This window comes from Patella vulgata, chromosome 5, assembly GCF_932274485.2.
Source record: "Patella vulgata chromosome 5, xgPatVulg1.2, whole genome shotgun sequence".
In the NCBI taxonomy this organism is placed as follows: domain Eukaryota; kingdom Metazoa; phylum Mollusca; class Gastropoda; family Patellidae; genus Patella; species Patella vulgata.
In genome coordinates, this window is record NC_065883.2 from 6123411 (window position 1) to 6151276 (window position 27866).

At 37.6% G+C, this 27866-nt stretch overlaps 1 long non-coding RNA gene across 1 annotated transcript; it reads right to left on the minus strand.

The window, feature by feature from the left end:
- Positions 1–2259: 2259 nt before the first annotated feature.
- Positions 2260–27866, minus strand: LOC126822173 (uncharacterized). Its single transcript, XR_007680708.2, has 3 exons — positions 27805–27866; positions 22971–23060; positions 2260–2863 (listed from the first exon to the last, which is right to left on the minus strand). It is a non-coding gene; the product is annotated as an uncharacterized LOC126822173 (long non-coding RNA).

Here is a 27866-nt window from a genome sequence, read left to right on the forward strand (position 1 = left end):
TCTTTAGCAGTGGGAGGAAACTGGAGGACCCCGAGGTTGGACAGGCGACCCTACTCCTTGTCATGTACAACCGGGGAATTGAAACCACACCAATTGACTCAATGACAGACCTTATGAAACAGTGCACACATGCTAAGCTAACCATTTAGCCATCCAGTCCCCCATCCCCCAATCCTATACATCTAAATGAGTAGAAATATTGTCATAGAGGTTCTGATTTTATAAAAAACTCTCGAGTAACCCCGCAGAAAATGACGTTTTCCTCACACCGGACCCCCTCTGCTCAAATTCCTGAGTACGCCCCTCAATTCTGTAGATAATATAATGATTCTATTCATCCTTAATTGAAAGAAGTTTCGTGTTTTATTTTATGTTATTAAAATAGTAATTGCAGGGGGACTGCACCATACATAATTACACAAAACAAATCAGACTCAGAAATCACAAACAAACGTACATATTAGATTAAGTGAATAGATTTGGGGGCTAGCCGTACGTGTCTACTCCGCTGAATGTCCTGGGCCTGGACTGATACAGACTTCACTCAAAAATAAAAACTAACAATAAGTAGGAATATATCCCAGAGAAAAACATTGTATAATACTAGTACGAGTCATGATCTGCTATATGCCACCCCCGGTTGTACTTGACAAGAAGTAGGGTTGCCTGTCCAACCTCGTGGGTTTTCTCCGGGTCCTCCGGTTTCCTCCCACTGCTATAAACCCCTACGTGCAAGCAAATTATTGAAATAAAATTAAACCATATGTTAGTCCCAAAATGACCTAGTTTGTGTCGAGTGGACGTTAAACCCCATTTTTCTCTCTCTCTCTCTCTCGCTATATGCCACATGAAATATGAATGTAAGCATATTGAAGTAAATTATATTACCTATACAAGTAACCATATCGGTGAAATGTATAAAAAAACAGGTAGCCCACAACTAAATGGTCTATGTTATAGTGACAAACATTTTAAGCATTTGAAAGAATTGATGTGTATTGACTAAAAATGAGCCGAGTTAATTTTTTATTTTATTAAAAGGACCAGAGTTTTTATTTTTATTAAGAGGGGAGAGATATATAATTATATCCCGGGGTAACAATGACTATTTTCATACAAAAACATACAAATTCAAACTTTTCTAAATTCCAACGAATACTAGACGACATTCTATAGGATAATTAAATGATTCTATTTGTCAACTGATTGAAAGAAGTTTCGAGTTTTATTTAATCAAACGCGGGTTAGACATTGAATATATAAAGCAGTAACAATGGCTATTTTTATATGAAAACATACAAATAGTGATAAGTGGTTAAGGTAAATTTTGTATCAATATGCCTTTTTTCTCTGCCCGTCGTCTTTTGTGAATTGGTTTGTATGGAGTAAATATCATCTTTGAGAATAATGTTTGCCTATCAATTAATGGATTGTAATTGGTGCTAAATACTTGTAGTGGGAGTTGGAATGTGTTGGCTTGTATTGTGGTAGAAGAATATCCACTATTTATGCAGATGGTTTAATCGTCACGGCCGTACTTTTGACGTGGATGTTTGTCGTCAGGATAGAACGTAGATCAATATTAACATAAACTATTGGTTATTGTTTATCTAATTTTATATTCAGTCGATGTCCGTCTTTATTAGCCCAGGTCATTTCGGGATTAACATATGGTTCAATTTTATTTCAACAATTCGCTTGCGTTTAGCGGTCATTTAAACCCCCATTTCATCTAATTTCTCTGTCATTATCTGTCTTCAGAAAAGAGAAATGTGGTTTAACGTCTGCAGGACATAAACTAGTTTATCTCGGAACTAACACATGGATCATTTTTATTTGCTTACGCCTAGGTGTCTTCAGCTGTGGGAAGAAACCGGACGGAGGACCATGGAGAAAACCCACAAGGTTTGAATAAGCGATCCTACTTCTTGTCACGTACATTGAAACCATAACACTTGACTCAGTGTTTTCCCCTTGTTATTGGTGCAAGATCCCTTGGCAGTCAGAATTCAATATAAGAGTAGGCCTTAGGGCTGTTGTCTGGGCAAAATGTTCGTCATAGCACATGGATAATTTCTATTTGTTTACGCATAGTGGTCCTTAGCGGTGGGAAGAAACCAGAGGACCCAGAGAAAACACACGAGGTTGGACAACCAATTAAACTTCTGGACACGTACATCGAAACCATCAGACTTGACTTAGTGATTTGCCATTCATTCATTCATTCATTAAACCAAACCAAAGTTTTAAAATGGAATATGAACTTATTTTTTTATTCTTAAAGGTATTAATTTATATTTATGTTAAATACTTTTGTATAGTGTTAGTTTGGTTTCCCCCGCTGTCTAGTTGTTCGGATGAGACAAAAAAACGAGGTCCTGACAGTTGAAATTTGAAAAAAGAGAAGCTGTAGAGTCGCTGTCAGGGGAAAATTTCCCTCAACACACTGTATGGTGTAGGAGTGTCTTCCTTAGCCCAGTCGGTGCACACTGATGCAGGCCCGTCTTTATTACTTCAGTTGGTGCACACTGTATGGTGTAGGCCCGTCTTCATTAGCCGAGTCGATGCACACTGTATGGTGTACGCCCATTTTTATTAGCCCAGTCGGTGCACACTGTATGGTGTACGCCCATTTTTATTAGCCCAGTCGGTGCACACTGTATGGTGTAGGCCCGTCTTCATTAGCCCAGTCGGTGCACACTGTATGGTGCAGGCCCGTCTTCATTAGCCGAGTTGGTGCACACTGTATGGTGCAGGCCCGTCTTCATTAGCCCAGTCAGTGCACACTGTATATGGTGTAGGCCTGTTTTCATTAGCCCAGTCAGAGCAGAAAAGCAAAACTCCTGACCTTTCACTTTCATACCTGGAAATATTTGACAGGACAATTTGTTATAATCATTATTAAAATGACAGATTTATAGTTGCATAATCTGACAATTTAAATCCACCGATATAATTAATAGTACAGAAACATGGAGAAACTGATCGTGTGAAGATGGTGTTCACGGACGTCATCATCATATGTCGTGTAATTTTTATAATTGAATGACAAGTGAACAGATTAGATGTAAATCATATAATCCTACTTGATACGACACTTTCAACTTTCTATGAACTTTATTTATACATGGTGACAATCAGCCTATCATTGTAAACAAACAAACAATGTATTATTACTAAGGGCAGGATGACTGCACCACACACAAACTATATATTATTAGTCCGTCTTCATTAGGCCAGAGGTCGGGTGTTCGATCCCTGCATTGGCCGAGAAAGATCATCACTATTTTCCGGCATGGTTTCCCCTTGTCAGTGATGCAGGACAGAGGGCCTGACAAGGACAGCTGTCTAGTCGTTCGGATGGGATGAAAAACTGAGGTTAGAAGCAGACCAGTAGGACGTTAAACCCCATTTCATTTCATTTTCATTAGGCCAGTTCAGAGCAAAACAGTAGGACGTTAAACTCCATTTCATTTCATATATTATTAGTAAGTACAGGGGGACAAACAATTATACAAACCAAATCTATAGACAAGACACAATATACTGAAACCACAAACAACAAACGTACATTATATCAGATTAAGTGGATGGATCCAGGGGCTAGCCGTAAGCGTCCACTGCGCTGTACAGTCCCGGGCCTGTAGTCATACAGACTTCACTCAAAATGGAAAACAAACATAGTTTGTGCTGATCGAGTGGATGTTAAACCCCATTTCTCTTACTCTCTCATTAGTCCAGTCGGAGTAGATTGCAAGTAGGACGTTAAACCCCATTCTACTATTCTTGTGTATTTCATAATAATTATAAATGTAAAGCAATTTTTTTTCAAAATTTTTAGGTTAAGATGGAAAAAGTGGTTTCAGAGAAGTTGGAAAGAAGAGTCTTAGGTAAAAGATGACAGTTTTCAAAATTTACAGGTAAAGGTGGAAAGAGAGGTTTTAGGTAAAAGATGATTTATTCATCCACCTACTACAGGTGAGATAAACAGGTAGATAAAACCCACGCTCGTTATCATTATGTCATTCATTGACCCCACACGACCTCTGGCTGAATAAATCAATGTATAAATTTATTAGTAACTTATGAACTTTTGACCAGCTGTAGGCCATCATGTAGATGTTGGCAAGTATAATCTTGAATGGAATTATTATTGATAAGCGAATAAAGAGACACAGTGTTTTCTAGAATGAGTAGTTGTTCGGATGGGATGTAAAAACTGAGGTCCTCCATATAAAAAAACCTTGACTGATTGTAGTTGTAGTACACTGTACAGCATATGCAAGAATGATCTTGAATGGAATTATCATTGATAAGCGCATAAAGAGACACAATGTTTTCTTAAGTGTAGTCCTTCGGAGGGTATGCAAAAAATGAGGTCCTGTTTACACGTTGGCATGCACATAAATAAACCCTTGACACTGTATGACGGATACCCATCTTCATTAGCCCAGTCGGAGCAGAATAGTAGGTCGTTAAACCCCATTTCATTTCATTTTATTTCTTGGGGGCTTGGATGGCCGAATGGTTAGTGTATCAGTTGAGTCAACTGGCGTGGTTTTGATTCCCTGGTTGTACGTGACAAGGAGTAGGGTCGGCTGTCCAACCTCATGGGTTTTCTCTGGGTCCTCCAGTTTCCAGCCACTGCTAAAGACCCCTATGCACAAATGAATTATTAAAATAAAATTGAACCATATGTTAGTCCCGAAATGACCTAATGGCCATTAGACTCTCTGTCATTCTCTCTCCCTCTCTTCCCCTCTCTCTCTCTCTCTCTCTCTCTCTCTCTCTTTCTCTCTCCCCCACTCTCTCTCTCTCTCTCTCTCTCTCTCTCTCTCTTTCTCCCCCTCTCTCTCTCGCTCTCTCACACACACACACAATAGTGTTGGGTGTAACTTTAAAGGAATGAAAATCTTTCAAATGACAATCAACAACTTGAAAACATTTATATCAGATTTCTTTGTAAATAATTGATAGTAAAAATGATAATTTATTATTTTATAAGTAGGATTATAATATATCTGTACTATTATTATTATTTTAATATAATTACACGTATATTTACAATGTCTGGTTTTATATTTACAGATATTGTCTCATGTCTTATCAAGTATTTACATTCAATTATTCTAAATCTGAGCAGAAATGAAATGGGGTTTAACGTCCTACTTTTCTGCATCGACTGGGCTAATGAAGACGGGCATGTGCCATACAGTGTGCTGAGCATAAATAAAATGAGATTTTAATGTCCTACTTTTCTGCTCCTACTGGGCTAATGAACACAGGTATACACCCTACAGTGTGCTATGAGGGAAATTTTGCCCGGGCAGCAGCGTTACAGTCTTCTCTTATATCGAAATCCAACACTTAAGAGTTCTTTTACGTGCATGCCAAAGTGTTCTTTTTATTCCATCCTAACAACTATACATTGTTCCTTGCAACTATTCTACATCCAATTGCTATTGTCAAGTATTGGCGGAGGACTTCATCTGATAGAATTCTTGGTTATGTAAACAAAAGGAATGGATGACTGAGAAGTACAGATGGAAGTTGGGTGTTGACAGGGTGAATACTGTTAAACAATACTTGAACACCGAAAATGAGAGAGAGAGAGAGAGAGAGAGAGAGAGAGAGAGAGGTCCACTTGACTAGATCATTTACATATGATTCAATTTTATTTCAATAATTCGCTTGCATGTAGGGGTCTTTAGCAGTGGCTTGAAACTGGAGGTCTCGGAGAAAATCCATGTGGTTGGACAGGCGACCATACTCCTTATCACTTACGACCCGGGAATCGAAACCACGCCAATTGACTCAATGATAAATCTTATGATCTAACGTCCACACGTTAACCATTCGACCACCCAACCCCCTTTGATAATAAGAGATATATACCAATGGTTTTCACACCTTAAAGTTGCCGTTTCTTTCATATCAAATTCATTTTAAAATAACGTAAAGTTTATGAGAGACTTGTTAAGATATCGTATAATCTCATGTTATGGATACGGGTGTGTCATTAACTAGGGTCAATATTTTAATTCACCTTTGATGGTGTACAATATGTGTGTATTTTAAGGGGTTAACACCAGGACCTGCAGCAGGATTTTAAATCTGAGACGGGATGAAGAATATATAATGATCGTTGTAGGCATTATTGATCACGTTATCGGTAAATCTAAACCGGACATCGCCACCCTCATTAAACCAAACGGACGTTTAAACAGCACATTCTCGGCTCTGTCACTTGTTAATCCTCTAAGAATGAAATAAAAGAGGGTTTTATGTGCACGAAATTTAATCCCCTTAAATTTAGAGCATTGGGATGAAGTAGGTTTAGAGAGTCCACGTTCTGTGGTTCATCTGTGTATATTTTGATTGCTATAGATGTGTAACGTTCGTGAGGTGCTTTAAAAGATGTCCGCTCATCGGTGAAAGAATGGGTTCGGGGAGGGAAGGTTTTTTTTCGTTCACCATTGAGACGCTCACACTTGAATAACATACAAACATATCTAAAAACCCACTTGAAAGACCGCGATGTATAATGGCTGACCTTAGGTAATATACAGGTTTGTTATATCAGTGTAATCCCCCAATGTATAGACTCTTTCAACAACAAACCGCTAGGCCATTTAAAGAGACTTATACATCTTTCTAGACCACTTGATACCACTTCTGAAACCGTTAGGTCATTTAAAGAGGCTTATACATCTTTCTAGAACACCTGATAACAGACAACGGCTTGGTCATTTAACACTTCTGGCACATTTTTAGACCATCTGATACCACTTATGATATATTTCTAGAACACCCGATACCATGTATGATACATTTATAGAACATCTGATACCACTTATGATACATTTATAGAACATATGATATCACTTATGATACATTTCTAGAACATCTGATACCACCTCTGGTACATTTCTAGAGCATCAGATATCACTTCTGACACATTTCTAGGACACCTGATAATAGACCACCATAAGTAATATAGAGTTTTGCAATATCCCTGTAGAGAGTCTTTTAACAATAAACCAATAAATAATTTAAAAAGATGAAACAAGGAGTAGGGTCGCCTATCCAACCTCGTGGGTTTTCTCCGGGTCCTCTGGTTTTCTCCCACTATGTTATGTGTTAGTCCCGAAATGACCTAGTTTGTGTCGAGTAGACAAGTGGATATTAAACTCTCTCTCCAGACTAGCGAAGAGGGATTGAAATTAATGGTGGTCTGCCGCCCTATACGGCTTATGCCCATCTTCATTAACCCAGTTGGAGAAAAAAAAGTAGTCCTTCACATTTAAGGTGCACTTTCGCTCTTGCTCTTCTCGATCACCTTGACTTTCCTTCGCGGGAGTCATTAAAAACTCCTGCAAATTAGCTAAAACACTCTCCTAAATATTGAGCATAATAAACTACTTTCAGTTTTTGTTTATTTTTAAACTTGCATATATTCAAGCTATCGGTTTCCATGATGCTACCATATTCATTGACATTTCTCTTCGTTCATTCTCTATTTTAATAGAAGATGTGACTAGAATATAAAAAGACTTGATCTAACAAAAATACAATTTAACAATAAAATTAATTTTATTCCGAACCGAGATAGACACGACATAAGAACGATACACCAAACCGTGGTATTTGTTATAACATTATCATGAGAACGTCGATGAAGACCATTTGGAGTTAAAAAGTTTTTTAATAATGTCAAACCACTTAGAGAAAAGGTTAAATTTATCAATGGTCCACCCTGTTTTTACAAAAAAATACTATAAATATTAATGTTTATACCACTTGTTATATAGGTACAGAGTCAATTCTGAGTTAATTCCTGTTCACACAATGTAATAAAATATATATTTTTTGTGATGTGAATAAATGATTTTGAGAGATGGGGTTTAACATCCACTCGACACAAACTAGGTCATTTCGGGACTAACACATGGTTCAATTTTATTTCCATAATTCGCTTGTGCGTAGGGGTCTTTAGCAGTGGGAGGAAACTGGAGGACCAGAGAAAACCCACGAGGTTGAACAGACAACTCTACTTCTTGTCACTTACAACCGGGAAATCAAAACGCGCATGTGCTAACCATCGGCCATCCAACCCACCTTTTATTATTAGTAGTACCAATTCAATATTACAGATAGTTTTTTTATTATGTAAATTAATATTGAAAAAACTGCCAACTGAATTACTTGACACTATCCTCTGTCCTACACCACTGAAATGGGGAAATCATGCTGGAAAATAGGCACTTTCTTAGGCTACACCATGACCTGGTGAGTGAGCTAGTGCCACACTAATGAAAAGGCACTTTTTAAACCAACACCGTGACCTTATGGTGAGCTAGCTAGTGCCACACTTATAACAAGGCACTTTCTCATCTCAGGCAACACCGTACCTTCTGGTGCATGAGCTAGTGCCACACTAATGAAATGAAATGAAATGAAATGAAATGGGGTTTAACGTCCTACTGTTTTGCTCCGAACTGGGCTAATGAAGACGGGCATACGTCATACAGTGTGCTATGAGGGAAATTTTGCCCATACAGCGGCACTACGGCCTAAACTTATATAGAATTCCAACTGTAAAGGGATCTTTTACATGCACGCCAATGTGTACACGGGACCTCAGTTTTTCGTCCCATCCAAACGACTAGACAGCTGTTCTTGTCAGAGCCCCTCTGTCCTGTATCACTGACAAGGGAGAACCACGCCGGAAAATCTGGATGAACTTTCTTGGCCAATGCAGGGATCGAACACCCAATCTCCAGGCTAGCAGGCCAGCATCTTACCCACTTAGCCACCGTGATCCTCCGTCACACTAATGAGAAGGCCCTTTCTCAACCAACACCATGACCTTCTGGTGAACGAGCTAGCGAAACAAATCCAACAACGATGTTCATCCTTTAATGATTACAGTATCTTAATTCAAGAAATTGACAGCAACTTAATATCCGAAAAAATCATGCGACTTTCAGATCAGATTGACTTTGACATTTGAATTAAAATGTTGAAACTCGATATATTTTTTATATTCTTCCCTCCGTCTGAATCTGATTATGGAGGTTACAGCGTTATATCTATTGTATTTAATGTCAACGGCTGCAATAAATGATGGCCGTCTGCTCCAATAATACCGTCTGATGTAATGATGTTGTCTGTTGATGACGATGAATGCTAACAGTTTATGATGTTTATTTTACGTGGAGTAAGGCCAAGCATCGAATCACTGGTCCCTACTACCTGTTGCAATATAACGTCCGTCCATTCATTCATCAACAACTTCGGACCATTTCCTTTTACAGGTGTTTCAACAGAAGAGGTTATTTTAACAGAATCTCAATAGTTGAGAACCTGTTCAATAATAATACACGATTGTTTTCGCAAGATCCGCAGACTAATGGCTATTTTCAATCCTCTACTTTCATTGTTTCTAAAATGAAAAGAAAATGTTAAAAGAAAATAATACACGGGAAGCCTAAAGGACTTTATGAATGGAGCTGAAGACGAAAAAGAACAATAAGTAAGAAGAGAAGACTGTACCCATCGCTAGCTCGTTTTTAATGGACATGTAATTGGCTGGCGACCAACTATTGTCTATTGTTAAAGGCCTGTCAATCTGTGAATTACGGATACAATATCTATAGTTATATATTAATACAATACGTGACCCTGTCTATTATAGCCTCTAGTCAACAATTAGAGAATAATTGATTATATATATCTACATGTAATAGCTAATTAGATTTTGTCTATATCAAGATGGATGACATTCTAATGACTGTATGTCTTTATACATAACAATTACTTACATCAGGGAGTGTTAACCAATGGAGTAAAAGATCTGATTGTAGAAGCAGATGAAATGAAATGGGGTTTAACATGACTAGGTCATTTCGGGACTAACATGTGGTTCAATTTTATTTCAATAATTTGCTTGCACATAGGGGTCTTTAGCAGTGGGAGGAAACCGGAGGACCCGGAGAAAACCCACCACGTTGGACAGGCAACCCTACTCCTTGTCAGGTACAAACAGGGATTCGAAACCATGTCAGTTGACTCAATGTCAGACTTTATGATACAGCGTGCACATGCTAACCATTCGGTCATCCACCCCCCCCCCCCTCCCTGACTGGAATAGATAGCCGTGTATTAACACCTTTGATAAGGGTGTCATTTGTTATAGATATACACCGGTAGATATAACGTGTCTGTATTATATAACACTGACGACACACGTCATTGACACACATTTATAATTATTAATAAGTTCATGTCACTTGACGTCTGAGACGACTTTATCAAGATAAATCCATCATTTAACAATAAATTGATATGGTATTACATCGTCAGCATACTACAAAATGATACCAATTAGAACTTAAAGGGCCATTATGTAAGATTTAGATAAAGAGCTGGTGGTTCTTGCTATAATAGTTCAAAAATAGATAATGTAAAATGAATACATTGAAAATTTCATTCAAATTACTGGTACTTTATTCTGGAGGAACTTATCAATAGTTGTAGTTTTGACAAGATGTGTGCATTGATCGTAGCCATTGTACTGGTTATTCTAGTCTCCATTTTTAAATTAAATCATTCAATGGCCGAACCCGTCTAATTTACTTAAAATCAGAGCCATCTGATGGCATCGAGAGTTGATTATGGTCTTGCCATGTTAATAAATGTCTAAGAATGACCTGCAATTGACAGATTTAGCAAACAGCCTGTTTAAAGCCGCTGAGAGTTATATTGTTAAAGCTGGTTCTATAAAAGTAATGACGGTCGTTGAGTGAATGAATGCATTAGTGTCCAGTGGATGTTAAAACCCATTTCTCTCTCAGAACATCAATGTTGATTTAAATTGACAAATAATTCGTGTTTTTATGTCGAAGACTTTGGATGATACTGAGTTAGAGACTTAGCTACTTTAAATTCTCAGGGGAGCCACAGGGGCTATGTGGGTAAGACACTGGCTCACTAGTCTGGAGGTAGGGTGTTCGATCCCTGCATTGGCCGAGAAAGTTTATCAGGATTTTAGGACGTGGTTTCCCCTTGTCAGTGATACAGGACGCGCAGGCCTGACAAGGACAACTGTTTAGTCGTTTGGATGGGACGAAAAACCGAGGTCCTATGTATACGTTATTTTGGCGTGCACATTAAAGATCCCTGGGCAGTTAGAATTTGATGTAAGAGTAGGCCATAGTGCCACTGCCTGGGCAAAATTTCCCTCATATCATGATATCACACTGTACATGTATGGTGTATGCCCATTTTCATTAGCCCCCATTTTCATTAGCCCAGTCCGAGCAGAACAGTAGGACATTAAACCCCATCTCATCTCATCTCATCTCATCTCATCTCATCTCTCTCTCTCTCTCTGTCTCTCTCTCTCTCTCTCTTTTGAACAATCTAATGTTTTTATTGTCTTGTGTACAGTATATAGGAATTTATAATATCATATAATAAAGTATTATTTCTGTATCTACATAAATCAAAATAAACTCAAATATATACAATGTATATGTATATAAGTATAAGGAGTGTATATGTAAATACCTATACCTATATGTATATATATTACACCACTTTATAAACCAACATCTGCAGGTAAATATTTAACCAACCCTGGATTAACCATTACACAAAATAAGCACGTGCCAAGGGCCTCAAAGGATGAGGGGCCCCCTTACAGGTTTTTTTACTAGTGTAAAATTTACAATGGATGATTGATGGTGCCAAACGGGGAGAGGGGCACATGTTAATCTGAGTAAAACGAGAGAGAGAGAGAGAGAGAGAGAGAGGGGAAACCAGAGGACCCAGAGAAAACCCTCGAAGTTTGACAGGCGACACTACTCCTTGCCATGTACAACCGAGGAATCGAAACCATGCCAGTTGAATCAATGACAGACCTTATGATATAACGCACACATGCTTACCATTCAGCCATCCACCCCCCACCTCCTTGCACATAAAAGAACCCTCGGCAGTTGCAATCGGTGAAAAGTAGCCCAGCAATTTTATGGCATATTGGTGTGGAAAAGTAGGTTGTTAAACCCTTTTTCATTTCGTTTCATTTCATTTAATTTATACTCTGAATTATAAACCTATGGCCTCGGTTTTTCTTTTTCTCTGGTTATTTTCTTCAGTCTTTCTTTCCACAGCTTAACCTCAGCCTCCTGCTTTATCCTACACATAATTATCAAGCAAGCACAAAGAAGATCAAAATTATCTTTTGACCCTAGATCGGATTAATGTTTATTACAGACCATAGACGAGTAAAGCAATAAAATCGTGAACTATTTTCAACCCAAAATCTACGTAAAATACACAAACAATACCCCATGTAAGTATGTATATATATATGTGAAGATAACAGGTAAAGATTGGTTAAAACTAAAGGATATTAAGACATGGATTATCTGGTTCACTGATTTTGTTATCAAAGGTATATAAATCTATTGATTTAACTATAGGTTTAACCTATCCCCAGGTCTTTGATGTGATCCAGTCACTGTATCATTGACACGGTTCACTGAACATAATCTTATTGCACCCTCCATGATGTCAAATCATAATAAAACCGTTTCTGCTTGACCGTCACATTGTCAATGGTTACTTTATTTAAATACAGATGCTTTATTCATCCCATCCTACGCATATATACATACACATTAAACATGCTTAGTGACGTAGCACGGATTTAGGGCCATGATTCGTAGAGCTGTTGGAGGGTGGGGTGGGGTGGGGGCTACCTGGATTTTACGACACCTGTCTCAGATATTGTCAAGAACATATTGAAGATTTATCATGCACAATACCTCGGCTCTCTGTCATTTTGTCAATCACTGATTTGTCTATTTTCAGTGCTTTTAATGTTTTTTTATTAATACATGTCAGATATCAAGTTTAAAAATGTCAGGTAACAGTTCATTAGTACCTGTTATTTTGCCAGGTAAAGCTAATATTATTAATTTAAAGCCTGGACATCACTGATATACCCATAGTTTTCATTTCTGTCTCCAACCTTGTGGGTTTTCTCTTGGTCCTCCGGTTTCCTCCCGCTGATACCCATAGTTTTCATATTTGTCTTAAAGAAAGTATTTTATTCTTCGAATATTTCCCTAGTCCGTCCAGTTTATTTCTGGTTGTGTGTGGTGTAGTCCTCCTCCTTTTAATGTACGACAGTTCATGTGGGAGTCAACAAAACATCAATTTATAAATTCACATGAATTTAAATCAATAATTCGTACAAAAGCAAGTTCGATCATATTGTTCGTAAACAAAATGTAACAAGTCAGGATACGTCTCTTGTCTTAGTGATTTACATCGTTTAAACATTATCTACATAAGAAGTATATATATTAGGCCAAGCTAAATCGTACTTGTGTTTATGGTTAATTTGCCGCAAAACAAAGCATCAGTACGTCTGTATTTCTACCTTAGGTAAAATGAACTGAGGGTTCTTGCTATAATAGTTCAAAAATAGATAATGAAAATAAAATATGCTGAAAATTTTAGTCAAATTGCTTCACTCTGAATCGAGATATTAGCCATTGAATTTTAGGCTAGCCTCGATCATCATTACTAATGTTGGTATGATAACAAACAAAGTCTCAATTATCCATTTTTACGTTAAATTACCCATTTTTACGTTAAATTATCCAATCCGGTGAATATATCACAGGCTAATGATTGCATCGACGGTTTATTATGGTCTGAATAAGTTAATTTAAGTCTAATTAATAATTTAGACCTGCAATAGGCAGATTTAGACAGTTTAATTACTAAATATGGTTCTGGAAAATATTACCAAAATTTGAGTGTTGGAATTTGTCTACATAAAAGCTAATCAAGATCGAATTATTAGCTCTTGAAACTGAGAGACAAAAAGTTAAGGCTCAGCGATATTGCCTAAAAAATATAATCGGTTCAGTTGAGTAACCGTAAACAAATGTATTTCTTATTTTGGCCTAATATATATATATTATCAGTCTAAGTACTTCAATCTATATTCAATATGTAATTTTGTCCGTTTATCGACAGCCACAAACATCATCAATATTCACAGATAAAATTACAAAACAAACATCGTCTAATAAACATGTTTACGGATAAATATACGGGTCAAAATACTCAAAACCACTTATTATTCTTACTTAGATTATTTTTTTATTTTTTCATCTAAATAATGAGCTTCGTTGACCACTTTACCATATATAATAAGATTAGAGCTCAACTGTTGGCTTATATTTCCCGTGTGGGGGGGCAGATGACAAAACATTATGGCAGAAGTCTTGCTGTTTATTGTCATTGTAGCAGGTGGATTGAACGAAATTTAATAGAAGGACAATCTGTCTATATTAGGAGAGAGAGAGAGGGGATCTATCTGAGAGAGGACACGACAATTGCAACGGAATCAACGAAGCATACGTCATTCTTTAACTCAGATGAAGAAGCGTCTAATCGCGACAATGAGAAAATAATACAACTAATCCATACTTCTGGTTGACGTGACGTGATCAGATTAGACGTGAAATCGTCTTACATCGTATATACAGTGTCCAATTAATCAGGCCTGGACGGTCATGAACAGTAGTCGAGATTAAATATTATAATATCCACTCCTCCCTGTCACTCAACGTTCTTCGCATCTTTGTCACGTCCTAATCAAATTTAGCCGATACACACACAATTATACGCATAATTTTATCATTCATATTAACAGATGAGGAGTCGACTGTCAAGTTAACAGATTGATGGGTCAACAAGATTAGGTTTATCTGGAGGGTTCTGGACCACCCCCTTTATCAACGGGTTCCCAATATCTGTTCTAGATCATTCCCCATTATCAAAGGGTCCCAGTCTCTGGATCATTTCCCATTATCAACCGGTCCCCATCTCTGTTCTGGATTATTCCCAATTATTAACGGGTCCCCATCTCTGTTCTGGATCATTCCCCATTATCAAAGGGTTCCCACCCCTGTTCTAGACCATTCCCCATTATCAACAGATCCCAATCTCTGTTATGAATCATTCCCAATTAAAAAACGGATTCCTCTCTCTGTTCTGGATCACTTCTATTATCAACAGGTTCCTCTCCCTATAGGGGTTGGGTGGTGTCTCTCTCTCTCTCTCCCTGAGAAATGAAATGAAATGAAATGAAATGGGGTTTTACGTCCTACTGTTCTGCTCCGAACTGGGCTAATGAAGACGGGCATACACCATACAGAGTGCTATGAGGGAAATTTTGCCCGGACAGCGGCTCTATGGCCTACTCTTATCGAATTCCAACTGTCAAGGGATCTTTTACATGCACGGCAATGTGTACACGGGATGTTGGTTTTTGTCCCATCCGAACGACTAGACAGCTGTCCTTGTCAGGCCCTCCTAACTGCATCACTGACAAGGAGGAAACCACGCCGGAAAATCTGGATGAACTTTCTCGGCCAATGCAGGGATCGAACACCCGACCTCCAGGCTAGCGAGCCAGCGTCTTACCCACTTAGCCACTGTGATCCCCTCTCTCCCTGAGACCTTGACACTAAAATTGTTGAAACTTGTCCAAAATTCTGTAATCAGATTATCAGGAAGATGAAGAAGAATATAGCAGGTAGGTGTGTAGAGGTGTGTCACTCACCACCATTGTTATCATTTAAAGTTGATAATTACCATGACAATTTAAAATCCTCACCAAAAACAATTCCTCTAAAACAAACACTTAGCTTTATCATTGTTTAGAGTTAAGCCCCTTTGATGTGATCTATATTATTGAAGGATGATGTCATAGAGAAGATTATGTCTATCTCTGGACTGATAACTCTAATCAGGTGTAAGGTCTTCTGTTGGTTTATCACTTGATCCATGATTAACCAGTGTGGTTTGTCATGTTATCCATGATTAACCAGTCTTTTGTTCTTAGGCCTAGGCTACCCTTCCCATTTTATATCTTTAAAAGCATAATCCCAAATTTCCCCAAAATGAAATGAGGTTTAACGTCTTACTGTTCTACTATTAAACTAGGCTAATGAAGACAAGCATACACCATACAGTGTGCTATGAAGCAAATTTTGCCTAATTTTATTTCGAATTCCGTCAAGTGTTCTTTAAGGTGCACGCCAATGTGTACAGGGTTCGAGACGTACCAACCACTGGGCACTGGTCAGTGTCAGATTGTCCACCCTGCACCACTGGCAAGGGTAAAGAACTTTCTCGGCCAACACTGGAAGGGAACCGAAGACCACCTGGTTAGCAAGCCAACCACTAACAAACCTCCTCTGTAGTAACGGTATAATAAAGGCACAAAAACACTTGGGACTGAACAGCAGGATGTTAAACCAAAGGGCAGGGGAATCAAGTGGCATGGTTTCGATTTAACCATATGGTAGTACCAAAATGATCCACTCTCTCTCTCTCTCTCTCTCCCTCTCTATCTCTCTCTCAGCGCAGGTTGATAACCAGACATTAATAGAGGTTTTATCTCCCAGGCAACATAGATCCAACAATGAAGTAACAAATACATCAGGAATTTTGACTGCTTTTCTTATCCCATCAATTAAGCCCCCACTAACAATTTACCAGATAAGGTACCCAGCACTTACTTAGGGAGATTTGGAAACTCAAACAGGTTCAATAAGATAAGTTAAACATCGAGTCCTTTACATCAAATTATCTGCCATTAGTGGAATAACAGGGGATAAAGTTGGATCAGCCATCATCTTAAATAAACACTGGATGTAACTCGAGGTGGGGCCCACCAACGGTTTTTGTTTTGTTGCTCGAGATGAGAATTTTTCTAGATTTTAAATCATTTGTATATAGAAATTAGCAGGGTTTAGTGTAAATCTGCGTTTTATCCCCTTCATGTTTTCTGAATTTATCCCAATTAGAATCCTGATATAAAAAATGGTGTAGAATAGAACAATAATATACCACAGTTACTATAACTACAGGAAAATGAAATCGTACTTAATCTACTAATGAATACAGAAGAATGCATAGAAAATGATGAATGCATTTTACCCAGGGCTAATGTAAACAGATGCAATGACATGCTTTGCACTATGTGTTTTGAGTTTTTGTGGCTCTTTAAGTTTTTGCACTCTGCCCTTCTAAAAAGGAAAAATAATAATCGTGTATTTTCAATTCGGTTTTTAATGCTATTGGCAGATTTAGATCTTTATTACTTCTTAAAATACAGATGTGACGTCATCCTTTGATGTTAGCGTACCATTATTTCCAATAATGTACGGGCAACTTGCTTATCGTACATTATCTATACTAGGTGAAATATTGGACTCGCGTGACGTCTTTCATTGAAAAGCACGTGCGGAATAGTGTCTGTATTTTAAGTTGTTTAATGGTCTCGAGCTAAAGACTTTGCGTAATATATTGAAACAACACTCGGTTAACGCCTCTTGCAGTATCAGTGTATTACTTAATGTCTCGCTCTCGACCATTAATATATATCTAATAAGTTGATAAGTTGATATATATTTAATAAGTTGATATATATTCAATAAGATGATATATATTTAATAAGTTGATATATATTTAATAAGTTGATATATATTTAATAAGTTGATATATATTCAATAAGATGATATATATTTAATAAGTTGATATATATTTAATAAGTTGATATATTCAATAAGTTGATATATTCAATAAGTTGATATATATTTAATAAGTTGATAAGTTGATATATATTTAATAAGTTGAAATATATTCAATAAGATGATATATATTTAATAAGTTGATATATATTTAATAAGTTGATATATATTTAATAAGTTGATATATTCAATAAGTTGATATATTCAATAAGTTGATATATATTTAATAAGTTGATATATATTCAATAAGGATGTTTACTAGATTCCTAATCAATAAACACCAGTTTATGATCTAGAAAGGTGAAAATTAATCAATTTATATATACTTAGTATAACTCAAACACCACTTTATAATACCATAAACTATATATTTCATTCTCTAGGCCACAACAATTTGATTTTATGTCCCTCACAATCACCGATTAAAAATTTAAACTACAATTTCTTCTTTCCGTCGTGGTTGTTCTTGTCAGTGATTCAGGACGGAGGGCCCAGTCCTTCATGTTTATAAAATTGTGCGGGAGCCATAAAAAGCTCCTGATACCTTGAATATATGCAGTTTAAAAGTAAACAAAAACTGAAAGTAATTTATTTATCTCAATATTTAGGAGAGAGATTTAGCTAATTTGCAGGAGTCTTTAATGACTCCTTCGAAGGAAAGCCAACGTGCGTCGAGAGGAGCAGGAGCGAAAGCTGCCCTTAAACGTGAAGGACTGAGGGCCTGACAAGGACAGCTGTCTAGTCGTTCAGAGGTCCCTTGTACACATTGGCGTGCATGTAAAAGATTCCTTGACAGTTGGAATTCAATATAAGAGTAGGCTGTAGTGCCGCTGTCCGGACAAAATTTCACTCATAGCACACTGTATGGTGTATGCCCGTCTTCATTAGTCCAGTTCGGGGCAGAACATTAGGATGTTAAACCCCATTTCATTTACAATTTCTTCAGGAAAAAGTAGGGTCGCCTGTCCAACCTCATGGGTTTTCTCCTGGTCCTCTGGTTTCCTCCTACTGCTAAAGACCCTTACGCGCAAGCGAATTATTGAAATAAAATTAAACCATATGTTAGTCCCGATATGACCTAGTTTGTGTCAAGTGGACATTAAACCCCATTTCTTACTCTCTTTCTCTCGGAAAAAAAATAATTCAAAAACAAAAAGTAGCTCTTCTCAAAAGTTTTTAGTTTGGAAATTCTAACAAAATATTGCACACAAGAACTAAGTGTGTTATTTATCGATAAGGACCAAGAAAAGGTAAAATTTAAATTTAAATTGATTTGGCCCCTACTATAATTATTTTATAATAGACTCCATGCAAACATATCAACATAATATCATAACTTTTATAACCCATATTGAAAAATAATTTTATAGAAAGATTCTGTTGAGCAGGAAATGTTACAACTTGAAAAGATATTAATATGACAATATGACAACATCAATAAATCATTAAAAACTTATTAACTGGGAATAAAATGTGAAATTAAATGGGGTTTTACATCTTATTTATCTGCACAACTGGAGGGAGAGAAATGGGGTTTAACATCCACTCGACACAAATTAGGTCATTTCGGGACTAACATGGTTTAATTCTATTTCAATAATTCGCTTGCATGGAGGGGTTTATAGCAGCAGGAGGAAACCGGAGGACCCGGAGAAAACCCACAAGGTTGGACAGGCGACCCTACTCATTGTCACGTACAACCAAGGAATCGAAACCACGCCAGCTGACTCAATGACAGACTTTATGATACAACACACACAAGCTAACCATTCAGCCAACCAACCCCCCCCCCCCCACCCCCCCTGCACAACTGGGCTATTGAAGATGGGCCATCTTCAGGCCTTACAGTGTGCTATGAAAGAAATTTGCCCGTCATGGAGCTATAGCCTACTCATATTTCGAATTCCGACTGTCATGGGTTCTGTTTGTTACCTAAGGGGTTGGATGGCCGAATGGTTAGCGTGTGTGCGTAGTAACATACGGTCTGTCATTGAGTCAACTGGTGTGGTTTCGATTCCCCGGTTGTATGTGACAAGGAGTAGGGTCGCCTGTCCAACCTCGTCTCTGGGTCCTCCTTCTTCCACTTCTAAAGATCCCCACGTGCAAGCGAATTATTGAAATAAAATTGAACCATATGTTAGTCCCGAAATGGCTTAGTTTGTGTTGAGTGGACTTTAAACTCTCTCTCTCCCTCTCTCTCTCTTTAACAGTTTCCTTGAGGAACCTCTCCAACCTTTCTAGAGCCTCGATCATGAACTTATTGCAAATGGATTGAAAATAATGACAGAACAAAAGGCATGATTCTCAAATCTAAAAATCTTTTAACAGTTTCCTGGGGGAACTCCTGCAACCTTTCTACCTTAAAGAAAGGGATGGGGGTGGGGAGCATGTGTTATTTATTTGCTCATAATGGAAATAAATATGAATTCCATATGTTTACGTTATTATTAATATTATTAGAGACCGTTAACTATATCCTATGACCATTTTGTCGTATAAAATTGGTAGCAGCTAGAATGTCACCAAGACGACCAAACCATATTGACAAAGTAAGTTTATCTAGCAATATAGCACACATTAACACACGTTTTTTATATACTTTCTTTCAAATTGTAGAAATCTGGCCGCACGTTTCCGGATAATGGTTGCCAACTTTAAATCAATCCAGGACAGAAGTTGAACAAAAATAGGTGTAGCGTCACCCAAGCATCTCTGAGCCAATCATATCATAAAAGAAGCCAGAAATTCTAACTTCATCTAATACATGTTCTAGGGGGCTGTGGTATTCGACCAGTAAGGGAACTGGATTGTGGACAAGATTGCCGCCTGAAATTCCGTCTTTATTACAGACACTAGGGGGCGGGGTAAGGAAACTGGATTGTGGACAACATTGCCTTGGGTTCGAATTTGGTCATTTTCTCTGACAAATCTCAGCATTTCTCATTTCTCAAGCCCTCTTCCAATTGGTAGCACTTGTCTGGCTGTCAAGGGAAATGTTTTCTAGTCGTTCTGACACGATAAAAATGTGATGTCTAGCCGTTGGTGTTGTTGGTGTGCATAAAAAAAACCCACTTGACTTTTGGAATTAGGCAGAAAACGTCACAGTAGTTAAGCGCCATGGGAAATAGATTTTCAACTAGATTATCATTGGATCCAGTCTTGTCATGTTCTCTGACAAACCACAAGATTTTTCAACCCCCGTTTCTACCAGAATCACCTGGGTGGCTGTCAACTGAAAGGTCTATATATGAGAGAGAGAGAGAGAGAGAGAGAGAGAGAGAGAGGTGTTTAAGTCCACTCAACACAAACTAGGTCAATAGGGAACTTACTACGGTTCAATTTTATTTCAATAATTTGCTTGCGCAAAGGGGTCTTTAGCAGTGAGAGAAAACTGGAGAACCCGGAGAAACCCACGACGTTGGATGTATATGATGTACATAGAGCATAAAAGTTACAACAACAAGAACAGGATACTTATACAGGACAAAAATAAACCAACAATTGTTGTCCTATTCTCTGGTGCCGTCCAAATATAGAAGTTTATCTATTCGGCTCAACTTACGTCAAGACTTAAAATACAACATATTTAATTCCCAGAACCCTCAAAATTTATTAAATATTTTCCTCTTGACAAAAAAAACCCAGCAACATAATATTTTCACTTAATAGAAACTTCAACTTGACATTTTCTCGGGTTGAAAGTGTCTCTTTAATGATTTTATAACTTGGTAATTGAGCCTAAAACTTTGACCAGGACTACAGGTACATTGAGTTTATATCAACACTAGAATAACTGGTACCAGGCGTCCTTTCCTCTCCAAGTATTGAATTGATTAAAGGCTGGAAATTATATTATGTTTTTGCGATAATGGTAGTAATAGGTAAATAGGTGCCGAACGTAGAGGCGGTTCCCGACGGGAACTCCATGGGCACGTCCCCCACACCCCCTAAAAAATTCAGTTCTTATTCTGTTAAATTTCCCTCATAGCACACTTTGAGCTCGTAGTGAAGGACCCCTTCCCACCAATTTGCGATAATGGTAGTAATAGGTAAATAGGTGTCGAATGTAGTGGCGGTTCCCGACGGGGACTCCATGGGCACGTCCCCCACACCCCCTAAAAAATTCACTTATTATGTGTTAAATTTCCCTCATAGCACACTGTATGGTGTATGCCCGTCTTCATTAGCCCAGTTCGGAGCAGAACAGTAGGACGTTAAACCCCATTTCATTTATTGTTATATTTGGGTCCAGATGTGTGCTACAAATTACCAATGAAACCCCAATTTTGTGCTCCTAGCGAAGGGCCCCTCCCCCCTCCCCTCAATTTTAATGAATAACAATCACAAGTGTTGGTGTTATGTTTTTGCGATAATGGTAGTAATAAGTACATAGTGGCGATTCCCGGTAGGGACCGTAAGGGCACGTCAAACACCCCCACCACCTAAAAAATTAATTTCTTATTCTGTTAATATAAGGCATTCACCATACAGTGTGCTATGAGGGAAATTTTGCCTGGGCAGTGGAACTATAGTCTACTCTTATATCAAATTCCAACTGCCAAGGGATCTTTTACGTGCACATTAATGTATACATGGGACCTCGGTTTTTCATCCCATCCAAACGACTAGACAGCTGTCCTTGTCAGGCCCTCTGTCCTGCATCACTGACAAGGGGAAACCAATCCAGAAAAATATTCAAGATCTGAGCTAATTCATTGATTTTCAGGGATGTTTAGTGAATGAGCATGCTGGGCAGAGAGAGAGAGAGAGAGAGAGAGAGAGAGAGAGATTTAAATCCACAAACTAGATCATCTTAAATTTGCGTTAAGTGGATGTTAAGCCCATTTTGTTCTGATTTTCAACAAGATCTGAGTTAATTGATATAAAGTTTTGGTCTACATTTCCTTCTATTTCTATTGTTCTTTGTTTTATTTTTATTACACATAGATCAATTGTTATGTCAATCGTTATACATATTCATCGTCAGACGGGTTCGTCGTATTATAGGCCACTCCAATTTGTCCTCTCTATACTATAGAACACAACACAGAAACACAAGAAGTTTGGTGTAAAATGTTATTTATTAAATGACAAATGAAGCAAGGGTTCTTACAGTAATTAAAATATATTAAGATTGCATTAATAAAGATACGTACTTATTAGAACTACGTAGCAATTACCAAAAGAACCTCATGCTTCTGAGGATCAAATAATCGTTGGACTGAATCAAAACCTATCCTGATTGATACCAATTTGAATTTCTCTTCTTCTGAAATACCAACTCAACCTCCAATTTCTTCTCGAAAAAAAACTACATGTAATTTGAAAACAAAACATACTTACGGTAGTTGCTCTTCTTAAAATCTTTTAGTTCCAAATATTTAATAAAACCTCACGCACAAGAATTGAGTAAGCCATTTATTGATAAAGACTCTGAAGAACAAAAAAAGAAATTAAATTGGTTAACCTTATAGACATTGTTTATATTTTTATATTTCAGGATTTAAAGGGCACAAAACGAGTTGTGTTGACAGTAGACTCGTCCTCCTGCAATTAGTAAATGAAATGGAGGTTTAACATTCTCGATTTCTCCACCAACTGGGCCGCTCTCACAAATAGGGAATCTCCACCAACTGGACCGCTCTCACAAATAGGGAATCAAACGAAATAGAGTTTAACGTTTCTGAATCAACCTGGTGAAAGCAGATGGCCATACTTCATGCAGTGTATGATGAGGATATTTTTGTCCGGACAGCAGCATTTATGTTTACTCCAATTCTTATACTACATGAAGATCTGACCAGTTGTAGTGGGAGGTCGCGTCAGAGGTCATACGAGCGGCTTTTGACCCTATGATGTCAGACATCTGATTAACCAATGAGCGTTGATGTTTCTAGTGGGTTACCTACAGTTCCGTGAAACTCACGCTAAAAACTTGCTGTAACAGACCGTTTCATTGGCTAATCCCTCACATCATCCAGAACGCGGGTTACATAACAACTCTTCTAGATCCTAGTGTAGTAAAGACAAGTAAAACGAAATTTTGAACAATAAAAAACGAAACGAAATAGGATCTGTGTTTTAACCAGATTGTGTTTACTCTTCGTCAAATTCAAATTGTGAAGGGAAATGAAATGAAATGAAATGGGGTTTAATGTCCTACTGTTCTGCTCCTATACTGGGCTAATGAAGACGGGCATACGCCATACAGTGTGCTATGAGGGAAATTTTGCCCGGACAGCGGCACTATGGCCTACTCTTATATCAAATTCCAACTGCCAGGGGATCTTTTACGTGCATTCAAATATATACCCGGGACCTCGGTTTTTCGTCTCATCCGAAGGACTAGACAGCTGTTCTTGTCAGGCCCTCCGTTCTGCACCACTGACAAGGGGAAACCACGTCAGAAAAAATTGTGAAGGGTTCTTTCTCGTACAGACCAATGTCTACAAGGGACCTTGGATACTTTTTATCCTAACTGTGTGCTGTTCCTTGCCAGTCTCTCTCTCCATGCTGCACTACCGAGGAAAAATTCTATGAATATATTTAAACGTCAGAATTAAGGTAATATAAAGAGCATATTCTATAAAATGTCACCTAAATATATATATTATTATCATTTTTCTATATATATATTATCATGGACCTTATAATATGGACATGACTTGTTAATAACTTCCGTTTAATCGTGAGTGACTGTCTCAAATTACCGCAGGGCACCCATCGCTGGTTAGGTCGTCATTAAGCTGTTACCAGTCCATGTATTATAAAGTCCATGGTGTTATAGTTTATTAAAGATTTTACTTGAACTTTCTAGGGGGATGGCCGAATGGTTAGTGTTGTATCATAAGGTTTTTCATTGAGTCAACCGGTGTGGTTTCGATTTCCCGGTTGTACGTGACAAGGAGTAGGGTCATCTGTCCAACCTCGTGGAGTTTCTCTGGGTCCTCTGGTTTCCTCCCACTGCTAAAGACCCCTACATGCAAGCAAATTATTGAAATAAAAATGAACCATATGTTAGTCTCGAAAAGACCTAGTTTGTGTCGAGTGGATGTTAAACCCCATTTCTCTCTCTCTCCCTCTTTATTGTTCTGTATAACTTATCATGGATGTAAAATAATTTATCTTATGTCAACATGATTAATGGATGTTTTTCAATTATTATTTTAATAAAAATAATTTTTATTTTGTATGTAAAAATAGAAGTAAAAATGAAAAATGTTAAGTGTTAAGTCTTACATAATGACAAACTAGAACCACAAGTGGACGTTAAACCCCATTTCTCTCTCTCACTGTTGAACTTTCTAGATTTTCACTTACAAACACCAAGTGGCCCGTCAGTAACCAAATTTAAAAATTCCATTAATAATACTAATGACTAAATCTAAAAATCATGCGTTCGTTACTTTAAATAAAAATCGCTGTTGACAAAATGCGCTGATATAGAAAAGTAGATGATCGCGCACTTGTGTTCGTCAAGATGTCGTTTAAATACTCTCAGTTTACGACATAAGTATAACAGATTGTAATACTTTAAGAGTTTGCTGGGAACAATACGAGAAAGAGTTTAAACTATAAGTAGTGTTGGCAATATACCAAGATCTTGACAATGATTTGTATTGTATAATATTATATATGTAACACTATAACATCGGATCATATATTTCTCTATTTCATGGTCGAATTTAAAATTTTAAAGGAGAGAGATAGAGAGAGAAATGGGGTTTAACGTCCACTCGACACAGACTAGGTTATTTCGGGACAAACATATGGTTTAATTTTATTTCAATAATTTGCTTGTGTGTAGGGGTCTTTAGCAGTGGGAGGAAACAGGAGAACCCTGAGAAAACCGACAAGGTTGGACAGGCAACCCTACTCCTTGTCACGTACAACCGGGGATTCGAAACCACGCCAGTTGACTCAATGACAGGTCTCATGATACAGCGCGCACACGCTAACCATTCGGCCATCCAACCCCCCCAATTTTAAAGGAGCTAAATCGTTAATATTTGGGACCTAGAAATAAACACAAATGGGTCACACTACATATATACACTGGATCTTATATTTCTCCATTTCATGGTCGAATTTAAAATTTTAAAGGAGCTAAATCGCTAATATTTGGGACCTAGAAATAGACAAAAATGGTCCGCAACGCGTATATGTAAGTCTATATATACACTGGACCATATACTTCTTTATTTCATAGTCGAAAGAGAGAGAGAGAGAGAGAGAGAGAGAGAGAGAGAGAGAGATTGTATTGTCATCCAGATTGTATTTAATATGTTCAATCAGGAAGCCACATTGGCTAAGTGAGTATCACACACTGGCTCGGTAGTTCATTGGGATGTGATACAGGACGGAAGGCCTGACAATGACAGCTGATTAGTCGTTCGGATGTGACACATTAACGGGCATGTAAAAGATCCATGGGCCGTCTGGAATTTGATATAAGAGTAGGCCATCGCGCCATGTCTGGGTAAAATTTCCTATGTACTTTTTGGTGTACACATAAATTAACCCTTGACAGTTGGAATTTGGAATAAGAGTAGATCACAATGCCACTATCTTGGGCAAAATTTCCCTCATAGCACACTTTATGGCGTAGGCCCGTTTTTTATTAGCCTGCATAGTGCAGATATCATTTCATACCATTTCGTTAGATACCATAAAAAAATTGGCAATGCCAAACTTTAAAAGGGAGAGAGAGAGAAATGGGGTTTAATGTCAACTTGATACAAACTAGGTCATATCGAGACTAACACATGGTTCAATTTTATTTCAATAATTCGCTTGCGTGTGTAGAGCTTTAAATGGTACCAACATAATAATATATTTATTTATAGAATATTCCTGGCAATATATTAACAAGAAACAGTCTTTCCTATTGTCTTCTGTTTACATCATAACTTCCTAAAACAAGATCCTTGACAATAATATATATACAACTAAAACAGGCATTTATATTCACAGACAAAAATGGCAGTGTCAGGATATTGATACCATCGTGGGATGTTTTATATTTTCCGGCAAGAAGTATGTTGATTTTTTTATTTCATTTAATGAAACTGTGTCAATTGAAATTAACTCCAGCTGATTGTCATTGAAGGGAGAGAGAGAGAGAGAGAGAAAGAGAGAGAGAGAGAGAGTTTAACGCCCACTCAGTGTGTAGGGCTCTTTAGCAGTGGGAGGAAACCGGAGAACACAGAGAAAACCCATGAGGTTGGACAGGCGACCCTACTCTTTGTCACGTACAACCGGGGAATTAAAACCACACCAGTTGACTCAATGACACACCTTATGATACAACGCGCACGTGCTACCCATTTGGCCATCCAACCCGCCTCCATTGGCGAGATTGAATTAAAATACTTTATAAACTACACATTATGAAAGTTCATTCTGAAACATAATTTTTTTTTTCATTTATGAAATTGGGTTAATTCAAATTTTTTCCAGATGACCTTCATTTGAGTATTGTTAATATCTTGCAAAGTACAATATTGTGAAAATTGAATCTTTAAAACGAATATTTGTCCAAAAATGGTTCAATTATATCAAACAAAACACCTGGGCCCTCTTTCATGAAATTTTAACTAAAGATAAAATCCAAATTTTAGTAGATACTTCAATTTTGATTGGCTAAGCACTAAAATCAATCTAATATTATCCAATCAAATTACTAAAATTTGGATTTTATCTTAGTTAAAATTTCATGAAACAGGCCCCTGGTGTATGCCTGGTCTTGATTAGCCTAGCTGGTGCAGAAAAGTAGGATGTTAAACCCCATTTCATTTCGTAAAATTTCAACTTTCTATGAAAACTAAACAGCTGATGTATCATGCAAGCAATCATCAACGCTGCTGTCCGGGGCAAAACTTTCTCTCACAGCACACTGTATGCCTGTCGTCATTAGCCCAGTCGGAGAAGAATAGTATGACATTAAACACCATTTCATTTCATCTTTGTATGAAAACTAAACAGCTTATGTATCATGCAATCATCAACGCCGCTGTCAGGGGCAAAAATTCTCTCACTGAACACTGTATGCCCATCGTCATTAGCCCAGTTCGGAGTAGAACAGTAGGATGCTATATACCCCTTTTCATCTTTCTATAAAACGAACAGCTGATCCGCATATAATATGTAACCATTATCAAATAATAATCATAAATACCTTTTTATAAAATAAATAGAATGGCCATTGCTGATTAATTCACTCAGAGAAAATGTTACAAT